The sequence below is a fragment of the Oryctolagus cuniculus genome, chromosome 6 (assembly GCF_051225735.1).
Source record: "Oryctolagus cuniculus isolate XC-2025 breed Fujian yellow rabbit chromosome 6, ASM5122573v1, whole genome shotgun sequence".
NCBI classification, from domain to species: Eukaryota; Metazoa; Chordata; class Mammalia; order Lagomorpha; family Leporidae; genus Oryctolagus; species Oryctolagus cuniculus.
The window spans coordinates 127,648,112-127,664,755 of NC_142872.1; the positions used below are offsets into that span (position 1 = coordinate 127,648,112).

The 16,644-nt window shown below is 47.1% G+C and overlaps 1 protein-coding gene across 3 annotated transcripts in view; it reads right to left on the bottom strand.

Annotated features, from left to right (window-relative positions):
* Window positions 1-16,644, bottom strand: part of NCALD (neurocalcin delta) — a 449,552-nt gene that overhangs the window by 76,075 nt on the left and 356,833 nt on the right. The gene's annotated exons all lie outside the window — the stretch shown is intronic.

Below are 16,644 nucleotides of genomic sequence, written 5' to 3' on the forward strand. Positions count from 1 at the left end.
GTCACGAGAAGGTCAGGATTGGAACCCAAGTGGTCTGAGCTCAAAGTTCATGTCCCTCTGAAGCAATAAGCTTCCCTTGATTTGCATCCAACCTTGTTATCTGAGGGCACTTTGAGGCCAGCATTGTGGCACAGTGGGTTAAGTTACCACCTTTTGGAAGCACTGTGTAGGAGCATGGCGTGCCTCTGTGGTCACCACCCCACAGCAGCCATGGCTTCTTAACACCACATCTCCCTTCTCAGTTTGTTCTTGTGCACAGAATACCCTGGTTCTCGTCTTTGGGTCCTTCTGCCACTGTGATTTACTTCTACAGTAGCTAAACTGGTAGACCAGTCTGAGCTATATTCCCTCTCCTAATTTTGTTTGAAAGAGTTATTTATTTTATTTGAAAGGCAGAGTTAGAAAGAGGGAGGGACAGAAAGGAAGAGATTTTCCATCCGATGGCTCACTCCCCAAATGGCCTCAATGGCAGGGGCTAGGCCAGTCCAAAGCCAGGAGCTTCCTCTGGGTCTCCCGCCTGGGTGCAGGGGCCCGAGGACTTGGGCCATCTTCTGCTCTTCCCCAGGTACACTGTCAGGGAACTGGGTTGGAGGGGAGGCAGCTGGGACTCAAAGCGGCTCTCATGTTGGATGCTGGCCCCGAACTTACTTCTGGTAGCAAAATGGTCTACCTACGTTCCACATATCCATCTCCAGAAAGCACCATAGGCACGGAGCTCTAAGAACAGGAAGGCCAGAGTTGGAGCCCAGCATCCCGTGAAGCCCTGCTTGCTTTGTCTGCTTCAGCGTCCTCCCTGCACACAGGAGCATCACGTTGGGAACGCTGCTTTTTAGATAGAAAAGGCCCATGCTCAGGCCTCAGCTTAGACTAAAGGAGTCAGACTCTTTGGGAGTGAGATCCTAGCAGTGAATTTTATAAATCTCTAGGTGCTTCTTATGTGCGACTAGACTTGGATCTATTTTCCCTGAAACGTGGGACTATTTCTATAGACAGACCACATTTGCTCAATGCTGGTCTGTGTCCATCCCGCTGGGGCTGATGACAGCCGACAGATGTGCTGACTCAGCAGAGGGCAGGGGGTGCAGAATCCTGGACCTGTCTGAGATCACCACGTGCTCTGGGCTGGAATCAGCTTCAGTGGGATTTGGTTTGCCCATGCAGCACTGAGGGATTAACATCAACTTGCCTCAGACGTGGGTAATGGCAACTGACTAATTCTGGTGGTCACAGGGTACTGCTCAGTCAACGTTAAAATGCTCCAATGACAACTGAAGGTATCTGAATAACTTCCCTCTAAAATACTGCCAAGAAATCCCCCCAGAATTCTACCTAGGGAGCTAGAAGTGAATTTAATGAAACACACAGCACAGACTCACTAACTACCCATGGATGGCTGCTACTCTTTCCTCCTGCTAATGTCTTTGGATAGCAATTCGGAACTATAAATCAGAAGAAAAGATACAAGACCTTGAAATTGCTTTGGCACACTCCCACAGAGCTAACGCTGGCTCACAGGCTGGCTGCTTGCTAGAAGCAGGTGTGCCCCAGCTAAAAGAAAGAGGGGACCTTCCAGGAGGCAAATAACTGCACAACGCATGCTTCCAGGTTCCCGACTTTCTCAAAATAGGAACCTCCCTTGCACACAGGTCATTAACTTCGTACCCTCAAGGAGACACAAATCAGCCCAGATGAAGATGGAACTCGGAAATGATCAGGTTAACTAGTGGGAAAATAGGGTTTACTTTTTGAAACCTTTACAGTAACTTGCGTGCTATTTGAAGGGAAATTGACTTCCATGATGCTGGACAGTGCCATAAAAGACATTTAGGTTCCGAGATGTAACCTGGCCCCTGCCAGTCACGTCTTCACAGGGGATGCAGTGCAGGGGTGGGGAGGCACTCAGTGCATGCTGCTGGCTGGCCTCACTGCAGAAGAACCCCTCAGCACCGAGCCCCTCTCTATTTACAGTAAGCTGAGTACTACATTTAGCTTCCTAAGGAAGGCAGAGGTGAATAGGGTATGCTCCCCCCACCCTTTAACCCTGCAAGCTTAGGGTGACAAGATATCCAAGTTTGACAGCTCTGATCTACTGGGCAACGTAGGGGACCCGTGCCAGTTTGGGTGGGAGCTCTGTGAATTAGCCCCTAGCTGCTCATCACATATGGGAGGCCTTGCTCAGACTGGTCTTCCAGTTGTGGTTACCGATCTGGGCTGGTAACTTCCTACTGGCGCGGGATCTCCTTGTGACCAATGATGATCTCCACACTGGGAGTTTTCAGGGATGCTACAGGGCCTGGCCTGTGGGGGTGGAGACACAGATTGTGAATTCATAACTTAGTGTCTGATACAAAGGGTTGCCTCAGGGCCTGCCTTACTGCTTGTATCCTGGCATTACTTAGATGCGGGGGCACAGGACTTGTGCCTGGGTCATGTGCTCACCAGCCACACGCTTGGCTGAAATTCCTGGTACTTGGCAATCTGCTCACGGCAAGCAATCCCTGAGACCCCTCGGGGTGAGAAGGTTAGGACGTGCAGGTGGCTGTCAATGGTCAGCTGGTGTCAGTTGAGAATCACCTAGGAAGTTTTACAAAGGGGCACAGCCCCACACCTCCCTCTATAGGTTCTGCTTCCAAGGTTCCGGATCCAGCCTTGAGAATATGCAGCTTTCAACCACACTGCAGTGACTCTGACTCCAGCAGCTGGAGGGGCCCATGTTTGTGCTTCGCACTTCTCCTCTCAGGCTCCTGGGAACATTCCAGCCAAGGGCCCTTAGGGGCCTCTTTGGGCTGGTGCTTCTTCCCACCCACCCACACAGCTCCAATCTGGCTGGGGCTTTGAGCAATGCGAGGGCCTTAGTCTCCCTGCGTGCAGCCGGTTCCCATGGTCGCTCTCTCCTGCATCTCCAGCGCTGACCACCGCAAGCGCTGCTGAGCTCACCCCCTTTCTGCCAGTCACTTTGTACTGTTGGCCTCCCTAGTCCTCATCTTCCTATTAGGACAGGCTGGCCTGGGAACATCTCACTTTACACTGTCAAGCACCTAACACCGGTCTGCTGACAGCCCATGCAGCTTCCTTGCTACAAAAACAAGCCAGCTGGATGCGGAGAATCTGGAGATGGGTTGGCTGTGCTCTGAGTCAAGGTCTCGGCCTCCGACAAAGAGTAAGACCCCCGGAATGGTCTAGCCGCCCCCCTCTGCCCTAGACAACCCTGTGTGATGGACAAATGAGCAGACCCTACTGAGATGTCTTTAGTGCATTCTAAATCCTGGAATGAATTATCCCCCAAGGCAAGAGATGGATGATGCAGGAAGTGCATAATGGAGCTGAAAATGGCTCAAACAGACCCAGCCAGTGGCCTGTGATCCAAAGCAGATCCCTGCACTTACCTGGAATGGTTTCCAGCACATGTGTTCCTGAACTCTAATTTCGGGAAAGGCAAATTCAATCTCTCCTTTAATGTTTCTTCTGTTCTTTTACCCATTTGACAAATACTCACTGGGCGCTTGCTTTGTGGATAGAATAACATCTCAAAAATCAAAGGACTAATTGCAATTAACCAGGAATCAACAGTCGATGTGCTTCCAGCAGTTAGTGGGTTTTTTAGAAATTAAGTTACCAGAGAGAGGAGGCAAGGCACTCAGACTTCTGGGGAGGACTTCCAGGCGGTGGCTGGAGTCAGTGTTTTGTTTGTTTGTTTGTTTGTTTGTTTTTGACAGGCAGAGTTAGTGAGGGAGACAGACAGACAGAGAAAAAGGTCTTACTTTTTCCGTTGGTTCACCCCCCAAGTGGCCGCTGTGGCCGGCGCACTGCGCCGATCCGAAGCCAGGAGCCAGGTGCTTCCTCCTGGTCTCCCATGCGGGTGCAGGACCTGAGCACTTGGGCCATTCTCCACTGCCTTCCCAGGCCACAGCAGAGAGCTGAACTGGAAGAGGAGCAGCCAGGACAGAATCCAGCGCCCCGACTGGGATTAGAACCCGGTGTGCTGGCGCCGCAGGCAGAGGATTAGCCTAGTGAGCCGCGGTGCTGGCCATCAGTGGATTTTGAGCAAGAAAGCTCTATCGAGCAATTGATTACATGAGCAGCACAGCCCTACAACTGCAGGCTTGCTCTTTGCCAGTTTCCAGAAGGGGATAAGAGCCCAAGGACTACTTGAAAGCTCCAGTCTAAGCTGGCTGTTGTTTTTGTAATGGTCCTGGGAAGGGAAGGCTCAGCACAACGGATGCAACTTAATACAAGTGTAAGCAGATCCTTTAATGTAAATTTGCAAAGATGACTACTGTGGGTTTTACGTCCTGATTATATAGGACCACAAAGGAGCTTTCACCAACACCTACAGAATGGAGGCACCAGCATTGCTGCTAAACCAGCACAGCTCTAACGAACTCACACTCACTGAACTGGCAAAGATCAAAGAACTCCCATCATCAGACTGTCACTCAGCACAAAAGGACACAATGGAGATTAGAGATCTTATTTAGAGGAACTAATAATGGACAGCCCTCTGAGCTCCCCCACAAAACCATGCTTCAGTTTGCCTTTGAGTGCTGCTCACCTGCTCCTGCTAAAACACCCTTCCCCAAAGCCTCTCAAAGCTAGCAATGCTATCAATGACCTCATTTTCAGCAAGACACTCAACACACCTGTTTCCATGGTCAACAGTCAGCATGTTCCTTTCTTAGTTCCATTCATTTAGGGACTCAGTCATTCAATTTGTATTGGCTATTTGATACCAGCCCCTGTGGAATGCGCCAAGGCTGGAGACATGAAATCAGGCAGCATGGTTACCTTCAGGGAGCTTAGAGCTTATGGAAGAAACAGGAAAGTGTAGAACTGGGCATTTAGTGCCATAATTGGAGCTGGGATTGTACAGTGTACTAGGGACGTTAGTGCAGTTCCAAGGGAGGAGCTGGCACCTGGGTGAGGTAGATACTATGGGTCTGGTGACGGAAGTGACTCCCGTGACCCATCCTCTCTCACTCTGTCCTAGTTGGTATAAATAGTCTCTACTGATCATATGGTCAGCTGGGGTTGGGAGTGCCATCTGTGGCCATGAAAGAAAGAGAAATAGCTTCATGCAGAGTAAGACATACGCCACAAACTCAGACCAGTCAGGCAACAACTCACACAAACAACCATTCCAATCGCATTTCAAGATAGTGGCCTACCTATGAGAATTTACCTATCATACCTCTAAATTTTGCTTAAGTAGCAGAACACACACACACACACACACACACACAAGTAACACTATGACAGACAGAAATCAGGAAAGGCAGATCAGTAGGTAGAAATTTTAAGGATTTTTTGGAAAATAGACAACATGCATGCACTGTTGTACAGATTTTTATTGAGCCAATTGAAATCAGGACATAAAACAGATTTCAGAGGCAGAGAGCTAACAAACAGGGGAGTGCTGTTACCAACAGGATCCTCAAGAACTCAGGTCTGGGGTCACAGGGAAAAGGAGCAGTCAAGGTGATTAATGAAAAGACTCTGCAGAACGCAGGTTTTTCATTTCTCCCCAGCCCTCTCCAAATTGCCCAGGAGCTGAGTTTACCGAAACAGCTCAGCCCTCCAAGTGCAGCCTTCCTGATTTTGGAAGTCTGAGCAGTCGGAAGGTTTCCTGTACACTTCTTGCTCCGGCCTGGGCCTCCAACAAGCTTAACTCTGCCACTCACGAGGAGAAGCAGAGCTGGAAACCAGGCCCATGCAACAGCCAAGGAAACCCCCCAGCCACCTCCACCAGGCAGACTAGGCCTTCCTTTTCAGTGGTTCAGTCAAAAGTTATTGGTTATTGAAGGAAAACCAAGAGAGAAGCATCTAGAACAACAGAATGCTGCTACAGCCAAGAGCTGAAACAGGATAAAGAGGACAACTTGAAGGCCGGAGTCGCGGCCCAATAGGCTAATCCTCCACCTTGAGGCGCCGGCACACCGGGTTCTAGTCCCAGTCGGGGCACCAGATTCTTTCCCGGTTGCCCCTCTTCCAGGCCAGCTCTCTGCTGTGGCCCGGGAGTGCAGTGGAGGATGGCCCAAGTGCTTGGGCCCTGCACCCCATGGAAGACCAGGAGAAGCACCTGGCTCCTACCTTCGGATCAGTGCGGTGTGCCGGCTGCAGCGCACCAGCCGTGGTGGCCATTGGAGGGTGAATCAACAGCAAAAGGAAGACCTTTCTGTCTCTCTCTCTCACTATCCACTCTGTCAAAAAAAAAAAAAAAGGACAACTTGAGATAATACACTATTGTTTTCAAGCAAATTTGAGAGAAGGCCACATTCCTAAAGTTAGGGAATGACTTTTAGAAGACGCTCCGTAGAAAGGCTGAATAACTCAAATCACAAATTAAGATCCAGAGAAAATTGAGGAATCTTCTGAATGTACATAGAAGGAAAAAATATGAGAAAAGTTAAGAACATAGAGACCCAGTACCTTCTAGAACTAAAAGACCTAGTATCCTTTTCACAATAAGAACTATTAGAGGATAAAACAAAGAGGATGGAGACTATGCACACTTCACTGAGATAAGAGGGTATCTTCCTGAGCTGAATAAAGCTTGGGTCTTCAATGGCCCAGGTACTTGGGCCTCTGTCACCCACACAGGAGACAGGGATGGATGGAGTTCCTGGCTTCTGACTTTGGCCTGGCCCAGACCTGGTTGTTGGAGCCACTTGCGGAATGCACCAGTAGATGGAAGATCTCTGTCTTTTCCTCTATCATTACTCTGCTTTTCAAATAAACAAATCTTAGGAAAAAAAAGCCAAGATGAATAATAGGGAAAGCCAACAAACAAACAGACACACCTGGAAGCTAGTTGGTGAAATCATGCTCATGCTCTCCACATACAATGAGAAAAATCCTAAAGGTTCACCAGGGTGGAAGAGAGGAAGGAATTACCAATCAAGGAACAACAGCAACACGCAGCAGACTTCACATCTTCTTTTCAGGTTGCTGGACGTCAGTGGAACCAAGTCCATGAAGCTGTGGCAGAAAGCTATTCAGAATCTGATGTTTAATTATGAGAGCAAAATGAAGATCCACAAGGACGTAGCCCTAACGCTACTTTACTTCAAACATACTCTCTAGCAAAATGGAAAAATGAGTCCAAGAAGGCTTCAACCTGGAGAGAATGGAAATGATCCAGCTCTGGTGGACAGAATTCCGAGTGGGACAGCCTGCATTTAGTTCAAGTTAGAACTGTAGGACGGAGGGCTCGGTGAGGAACATCTTCTACAAGAAATGAGACTTCAACTAAAAGGTCAATCCACAGTTTCATTTCAGAGTTCTTTTTCTTCTACTGAAGTAGAGTAAAATTAAATAGAATGTCTTCTGTAGTTTAAAATACTCATAGTAGTTATCTGTAAGCAACAGGCTTATTTAGTGGTGTTTTCCTTCTTTCAATTCTTCTCTGTTTTCCAAATGTTCTACCGTCAACATACACTTATTTTATGCTGACTTAAACTGAAATTCACCAAGGTCAATTATCATTACCAAACTGAATAACTAAACATCAAAAAGTGCATGATATACCACATAAGTACAGAAGACTTGAGTTATGCCAAGTCAATCAGAGAAGACAAAGATAATTAGAAACTCTGGAAAAATATTCATAAAGCACAAATGCTATACAAATATGAAAGAAACGACAGTATATACTTCAGAATTAAGGAAATATAAAAATACTGGTGTCTGAAACAAAGTTAAGCCTCTATGGTGAACAAAGCAGAGCAGACACACCGAGTGCCCTCTCCATTCTCTGTAGGTTCTAGCCCGCTGTGGGAAAGCACTACCTTCCACCTTCCCATTGCATGGAATTCCATCCAGGTCTTCCGCGAGAGTAACACAGGCCCATGTACTTGGAACATCCTCCACTGCCTTCCCAGGTGCCTTCTCAGGGAGCTGGGTCAGACGCAGAGCAGCTGGGGCTGGCACCTGCACTCGGTGTGGGATATCAGGGTCCATGCCAAAGAGCCAGCCCCTGATGGCTTTCTTTTTGACAAGCAGGATGGCACACTGAATGACAAGATCAAAGTGGTACTGCACGTGGTTTAAGCAGGTGATCTGGGACACGGGCTTCAGCCCCCAGCTCCTTTCCCTTCCCCATCAGCAGAGTCCCACTGCTGTGGCTGAAAGCCCTGCTCAGGGAGCCCAGTGGAAATTTTCTTTAAGGGTGTAGCCCTAAGAAACCTCCAATTATTTCATGATTTTTTTTTTATTTTGACAGGCAGAGTGGACAGTGAGAGAGAGAGACACAGAGAAAGGTCTTCCTTTGCCATTGGTTCACCCTCCAATGGCCGCCACGGCTGGCGCGCTGCAGCCGGCGCACTGAGCTGATCCGAAGCCAGGAGTCAGGTGCTTCTCCTGGTCTCCCATGGGGTGCAGGGCCCAAGCACTTGGGCCATCCTCCACTGCCTTCCCGGGCCACAGCAGAGAGCTGGCCTAGAAGAGGGGCAACCGGGAAAGAATCTGGCTCCCCGACCAGGACTAGAACCTGGTGTGCCAGCGCCGCTACGTGGAGGATTAGCCTATTGAGCCGCAGCGCCGGCCAATTATTTCATGATTTTTAACAGGGATTGTATTAACTGAACAGCTTACACAAGAGAAAGAGGGATGGTAGATTTAAACTCTAAAAATGTCTCGCTTTTAAAAAAGTAGAAATGGTGGTTGCCAGGGGCTGGCTGGGGAAGAATGGGAATTCATTTAATGGGTACAGAGCTTCAGCCTGGGAAGAGGAGAAAATTCTAAAATTGGGCAGTGGTGATAGTTGTACAACAACCAGAATGTGATTAACACCACTGAATTGTACACTTAAGATGGCCAAAATGTTCATTTTTATATGTATATTTCCTCACAATTTTTAAAAGGTGACTTCACCTTAAATCCAATCACGGCATAACATGATTCCATGAGCTTTTTAAGAGTATCTTGAAAATCAGTATCTTTTAGCCAATGCGTGGCATTGTTTTGCACCTTTTATGGCTTAAACAAAGTAATCCTTGTGACAGGATGCGGATGAGTAGTTAATAGCCTCTTGTCAGTCTTTGGCCATTTAAAAATATTTATTTTCATATACTTGAAAAGCAGAGAGAGACAGAAAGAGAGGGAGGGAGAGCGGGGAGATCTTCCACCTGCTGGTTCATTCTTGGAATATCCACAAGAGCCAGCATTGAGCCAGGCCAAAGTCAGAAGCCAAGAACTCCCTCCAGGTCAACCGCACTGGTGGCAGGGATCCAAGTACTTGAGCCATCATTTGTTGCCTCCCAGGCTACATGAGCAGGGAGTCAGACTGGAAGCAGAGCAGCCGGGACTTGAACCAGTGCTCTGATATGGGATGTCAGTGTTCAAGCCACAGCCCCATTGGGCCACAACTTCCACTCTCATAGGCAGTTTGAGACTCAGAAGAGGAAGAGAGTCCTTTTTCAAAATAACACATTGGACTTTTAAAGCTAGAAGTTGACCAATCTCTTTGGAAATGAGCACAGAACATTTTTAAAGATTTATTTATTTATTTGGAAGGCAGAGAGAGAGGAGAGAGACACAGAGATCTTCCATCTACTGGTTCAGATCCACAAATGGCGGCAGCAGCTAGGGCTGGGCAGGGCTGAAGCCAGGAGCTTCATCCAGATCTCCTACCATGTGGTGGAATGAGGAGGCCATGCCAAGATGGCAGCTGACAACGGAGCTTGCCTGGCAACAGGCTGTGATTGGATGGCTTTGGAAACTGCCTGGCAACAGGCTGTGATTGGTTAGGGCATAGACCACCCCTTGACCAGATTGGCTGCCTTGGCTATATAAGCTGCTGTACCAACTGAAATAAACGATTCTGCAGGATGCTTGCCTCTGGCCTGCTTTCACCCGACTCCCAGGGTCTGTGTGGTGACTCCATGCCTCTTGCCCCCACCACGCTCCTCCTCTCAGAACAAATCCACAGCAACACTACCAGGGTTGCAGGGGCCCACCCAAGCACTTGGGCCATCTTCCATTGCCTTCTGAGGAGCATTAGCAGGAGCTGGAGTAGAAGTGGAACAGCTGGGACTCGAACCAGTGCTCATATGAGGCGCCAGTACCACAGGTGGTGGCTTAACTCGCTGCACCACAGTGCTAGCCCCATCACAGAAATTAGTGACAATTTCTTTAACAAAGTCCAACTTGGACAGGAGGTTGTATTTTTCTTAAATAGCTTCCATTTTATTAAAACACCTTCTGAATATACTAGAAAAATAACCTCATGAAAACTAACTTCCACTTACACCTGTGCTTAAACTCTCTAAAGAGCTCTCCCTCCTCCACTCCCAGGGGAATGGCTTTCTTGACCTGCCCCTATTTGCAAGAGGGCTTGGGGCTCAAAGATTCCTAGGCCATTACCTCCTGAACAGCCAGGAAGGAGCGATGATTTCAAGATGGGGAAATCAATTTCCATTTCCGAACATCATAACTGATGTATTGTAAGCATGAGACACAGCTTTTACTCACTGTGAGAGATGAGATAGCTGATTCTCTATCCTTAACTGACTCAGAATCTTTAGGTAATAAAAAAATTCAGAAACATACCTCTGATTCAGTTCCCTCCAGGCTCAAGCCTGTAGGGACAGTGCTCCTCCATGAGCTGCTGTGTGAAACCATCAACAGCAGTGTGCAACCTTACACTCTAGGATGAGCAACAGGTGATGTTTTTGTTGGCTATATAAGAACTTGTTTTCTATTACACTTTGTATGTACAAAAATATTATCCATACTTTAAAAAATGTATTTATTTATTTATACTTTATTTGAAACACAGAATTAGAGAGATCTTCTATCTACTGGTTCAACCCCCAAATGCTCACAGCATCCAGGCTGGGCCAGACCAAAGCCAGGAGCCTGAACTCAAGTCCCACATGGGTGGCAAGGACCCAAGTACTTGAGCCATCGGTGCTGCCTCCCAGTGTGTGCATTAGCAGGAAAATGGATTTGATGTGGAGTAGCCTGGACTCAAATAAAGCATTCCAATATGGGATGTGTGTGTCCCAAGCTGCGATTTAAGCCATTGGGCCAAAAGCCCACTCCAGCCATACTATTTGCATACATAATTTCCAATATTTTTCTTAAGAATGGCAAGTTCTAGTTCATAACTCTTTAATAGTTGCCAAACACATAATGACAGCATCCAAAGACATCAGCAACACTAGCTAATGAAACATATTCACAATTTAGAACCAAAATGACACTGAATACAGCTTAGTCTTTCTTCGGTGACTGGTTCCATGATTTTTCAGGGTATTAGTGCAATGTCCTAACAGTTTCATTCTGATTATTAGAACTAGTTATCATAGCATTCTTTTGGACAAAGTGTTATGAGAACTTGAGTTGGTCAATGGGTTTGGGTTTCACATGAATGCCTAAGTAAAAAATTAAGAACTTTATGGATTATCTAGCTACAAATATCACCTACCTCAGTTAGTTAAAAGGGCCATTTACACAGTAATAAAGGGCAAAAGTAAATTCATATTTTTAGTAACTTAAAAAGTTAAATTTCTCTATGAGAAAAAGCATTTAATTTACCATATATTCAACTTTTAAAAATTTATCTAAAGCATAATAACCTGGCTTATTAAAATCTAATACCATAAAACACATCGCCTCACCTGCTCCTGATCTTTCCCCAGCTCCCTGCTCTCTCTCAGCTCAAATCCAGCTTAGCTGCCAGATTCTGCAGCTGCCTTACAGATTACACACGTTTTTTCTTTTCCAGACCACGTCTTCTGCCAGATGGGTAGATGTCCTATTTCTCACACGTGGATGTTCTCCTGATACTTCCTACTCATGGATCATCCTTCTACTTCTGTTAACACAGCCAAATACTCGCCACCCTCTAAGGTCTAACGCCAAGCTCATTTCCTCTTCAAAGTCATCTCAATGCCACGTAACCTCTAGTTAATCTACTCATTCATCACATAACAGAGAGTGAGTAGAGAGCAGGTGTCCAGCATGGGCACAGGATGGAAGCCATAGTGCTGGCACCCAGCTGTGCATGCTGTCCGGCCTCCTTAATTATCTGGACCGCTACCTACCTGCTCAAAGACTGGTTGTTCCTGAAATGCCCCTGTAGGATTCCACATAGCTGGAACAGCCTGGGTACTGAAAGGCCTGGGTGATTGCAACACATCTATCTAAAGTTTATGATAAGCAAATGAGCGGCAACCAGTCCTTGGACAAAAAGGAATATTTTCATGGGTGCCCAGCTGTTAGTAAACATTGGATAAATGTCCCTTTATGGGAAGGTGAGGCGACCACTAAGATTGTAAGGAAGTGATTTAAGTGATTTTAAGGAATTCCAAGGAAGTGAGATGATAGTAGCATTGATTTATCTGCAGAAGAGACAGAGATGCTCTTTGAGTCAGGATCTGAGGGCCACACTCCTGAGGATTCTGAATGCTGGGGCTGACCAACACACAGAGCCATAAGCCAGTGGGGACAGCTGCCACCTTGGCAGCTCTGTCAAGAAGAAACTTTGCTGAGGGAGCTGAATTTCACCTGGCCAAGAGGAATTCCCTCGCCTGATTATACACCATTAGAGCAGACAAGCACTGGAAATGAGCCGATAGAGCGCCAGGGAGCCAGCAGCACCCAACAACAGAACACCAGGCAGCAGATTAGACAGAACACGTGTGGGAGAGACAGAGGCAGACAGGGAGGACTGAAGGTGACCAAGGGAAAATGCTACAAGAACTGCCACCTTCAGGGGCCCTTCCTTCAAGGAGGCTCCGGCCAGCCATAGACAACAAGTGAGATCTTCCTACCGCCGCCATGGTCTAGCCCCAGCAAAGCCCATATCTTCTAGAACCAGCAACAGCGTGGATTTGTAGGACAGTATTCTAAATGCACAAGTAGGATGTGTTCCTAAAGCTGAGAATTTGAGTAGTCACTGAAATGTATCTTCCTCCAGAAGTTCTTTGAGGTTAGCTCGGGGAGGTGGGCAGGTCAGATGAAGCATTTGTAGTTGATGTGCAGCTTACATGTAGCTTCGACACAGGCATTTCCCCCGTTTCCAATCATCCCATACGCTACAGCTCCTCTGAATGCCTAGGAAATTATCCTAAAACTTAAGGGCTTAAAACACTTGGCAACAGGAGACCCCAGCGCTGGGACCTGGAATTTTCTGAAGGCCTGCTCACTCCCATGTCTGGCGGCTGATGCCGGATGTTGGCCGAGACCCTCTCTGGAGGTTTTAGCTGCAACATTCACACACAGACTCTTCCTATGGTCTAGGCTTCCTTAAAAAATGGTGGTTGGGCTCCAAGGGCAAAGGTCATGCTCAAGAGAAATGAAGATTATCCCAAGAGAAAAAAATTCTGCTCTTCCCTTGAGCAAGCATTTGCACGGCTGCTTAGACACTGGAGCAGTAGACTCCACTGCTTAATGGCGAGGGGAAGACTTCCAGGAACATACCAGGGTGGGCACAACTGCATGGCCATTTCTGGAATACAATTTGCCACCATTTGATATCATTCCTAGGGAAAATACAACTTCAGCACTGAAATATTCCAACCCCAACAGCCACAGAGCAGAGCAGGTGAACAGCCGGGCCTGCAGAGCTCAGCACCAAGAGCTTGATCACACACCAGTCATTCACTTAAAATCTGTCTCAGCTTCCTTGTCTACAGAACGGGGATGTGGTGGTGCAAACGCTTACTTTGAAAGGAGCTCAGAAGACTATCTGTCTCCTTATGTGTTGGCTATCATCCTAACACCAGGGACACATCTCCTCCCATTCTGGCATTGGTTCTTGCTGGCTCCAGGGGGAGAGCATGTGTGTGTGCGTGTGCATGTGTATGTGTGTGTTTGAGGGGAGCACTACCTGATTTGGAAAATTAACAACAGCTCATCTTATTGAGCACCTAGTACTTATCAGTTACTATGCCAAGTGGACTGGCAAACCCCTCATGTAGGTGCTAATATTATCCGGATAAGATAATGGTGACTTAGGTAAGTTGCTCAAAGCATTACTAGCAAGTCAGAGACAGGACTTTCCCCCAGATCAGTTTAACTAGACAGAAGGAGCCCGAGTCCCTGGATGACTGCATGGAGCACAGCCCTTCTTTCAAGCTTGATTTATGAGTGAAAAATGAACAGTGCTGTATAATACCCTTGGGATATAGGGCTGCTTCTCACAGCACCGGGCCTGTCACCTACCCTAACTGGGAAGATGGGTGAGATATACGTAGGGAACATCAATGTAAGAATTCTTTTCCTAAGATGGTTGTTGTGTGCATCCAGCAGGGTTTGTGCATGAGTGAAACTCCTTCTCTAGATCAGTCCCTACCAGTCTCATTCATCTTCCAAAGTAGAGGAGAAATAGCCTTTAGCCCACTAGGCAGAGGGCTGGGTGTACCGACCTGGAATCTTTGACACTGATAAGAACAGACTGCTCCCAAATGAGGTCAACTGTTCACCAGCGGAAGAATGCCCTGGCTAAGGTTTGACTCTGGTGAACAATCAAATGGTTCCCACATTGTTTGTCTCTTTGGTTTTCAATGAGCTTTTTTGTAAAGTAAGAATTCTGAGAGACTCAGTGGGCAGCATGGCTGTAAGGGCAGGGACCCTGGGTGCTACCACGCAGGGAGCCATGAGTAGGTGCCCTGTAAGCCCTGTGATGGCAGGGACCTTGTCCATCCTGCTCCTCACAGCATCCCCCGAAGTCTCATCCAATCTCTGACTCGGAGTAGGTGCTCGGAATTTGTTGCACACATGAAAAGACCAAATGTTTGAATACAAGAGCAAGAAGACTAAAGTCCAAGTCCAGAAAGCAACTTGAGTTCTCCATGCCAGTGGCACATGTCACTCCATGGAGACCCCCAAATGCCTAGAACAACCCTGTGGATGAGGTGGCCAGCTCGTAAGTGTTTGCTGATAGAGAGGTCATGGTGCACCTGAGATCCATGGGATGGCATGGGAAGGCCTAGGATGGCATAACCTCTGTGGGATGCTATTTCTGCATTTTTATGTCCAAGAATGTTGTAAATACAGCGTCACTTGAACATGGCTTTAGTTGCGTGACTCATAGGAGCATCTGTGGGAGTCAGCTGAGTAGACAACCAGAGAACAGAGCACGCTTCTTGACATTTACCACGAAGGGACAGGGCTTGCATTCATAAAAAGACATGCAGGATTAGCTTTGAAAAAATCCACCCTTGCCTAGAGGTAATGTATAGCTTTTAGTTTTTCCTGCAGTCATGGGGACAGAATTGAGAAAATGCGGACCACTTCCTACCAAGATAGGCGAAAGATGGTATAGCTTTCAGACTCAAGATTTCTTTCCTGCCAATCAAACCTAGCCCCTCTGACTACTGTGCATTTGACATGAATGGAAACTATATTTTAAAGGGATGCCCTGTCTTTAAAGGCACTTATAGATATATGAAGGTACTTTTAAAAAGTTCATGGAAAATAAAATTAAAAGTCTATTTTTTGCAAGTGTCAAAATTTTTGGAGTTCATGCATAGTTTTTTCATAATAGCACCTTTCAACTTCTTGAAGACCTACATATATCTAAAAAAAAACACTAAAGTTCACCAGAGATAAAAAGAACAGACTGTTTTTCGTCTGGAGAACTGGCTCCAGGGAACTTAAATATTTATCATATAATTTTTATGTCAAAGTCTTAATGAGTTCTAACTTTCATGGCATCACTTCTGGAAACAATAAAAACACTACATTTTGGAACGCTATTTCTAGCAGGATTTCCATCACGGGGCACCATTTAAATAAAAACTGATTCCATACAGAATAATGGCACATTCCTTTTTTTTTTTTTTTTTTTTTTGACAGGCAGAGTGGACAGTGAGAGAGAGAGAGACAGAGAGAAAGGTCTTCCTTTGCTGTTGGTTCACCCTCCAATGGCCGCCGCGGCCGGCGTGCTGCGGCTGGCGCACCGCACTGATCTAATGGCAGGAGCCAGGAGCCAGGTGCTTCTCCTGGTCTCCCATGGGGTGCAGGGCCCAAGCACCTGGGCCATCCTCCACTGCACTCCCTGGCCACAGCAGAGAGCTGGCCTGGAAGAGGGGCAACTGGGACAGAATCCGGTGCCCCGACCGGGACTAGAACCCGGTGTGCCGGCACTGCTAGGTGGAGGATTAGCCTAGTGAGCCACGGCGCCGGCACATTCCTTTCTTTCTGAACTCAACATTTCAAACACCTGCCATGGAGAAGCGAACAGCAGAGCCTGGAGTTGAAGAGTTTAGACTTTCCCCAAGTTTCTTTATCAAGTTGCCACCAAGACTCAAAGCCCCCAAAGCACACGTTCTTTTCCAATCCAGAAAACAAGACATGTTGGAGAAAATCCTCTTTGTAACTCCCCGGAGAAGGCAGGAAGATAAATGGGTAAGCTCCTGTTTCTCACGCCAGAGATTTGGACCGAGTGTACAGAAGAGCTTGTGAAAACCGTCAGAGTTCCCGTTCTCTTATGCTGAGCCACTGGGTGCTGATGTGATACAACGGAGGGCTTCTATCATTTCAAAGGCAGGGCTGTGCTGGCAGCCAACCAACTGCGAAGTTGCCCTATAGATTCGAGGGGAAAACTGGGCGGTACGCACTGACAGTAAGTCACACTAAACAATAATATGAGTGGTAACACCTCCTGTATTGGTGTTCAACAAAAAATATTAAGAATTG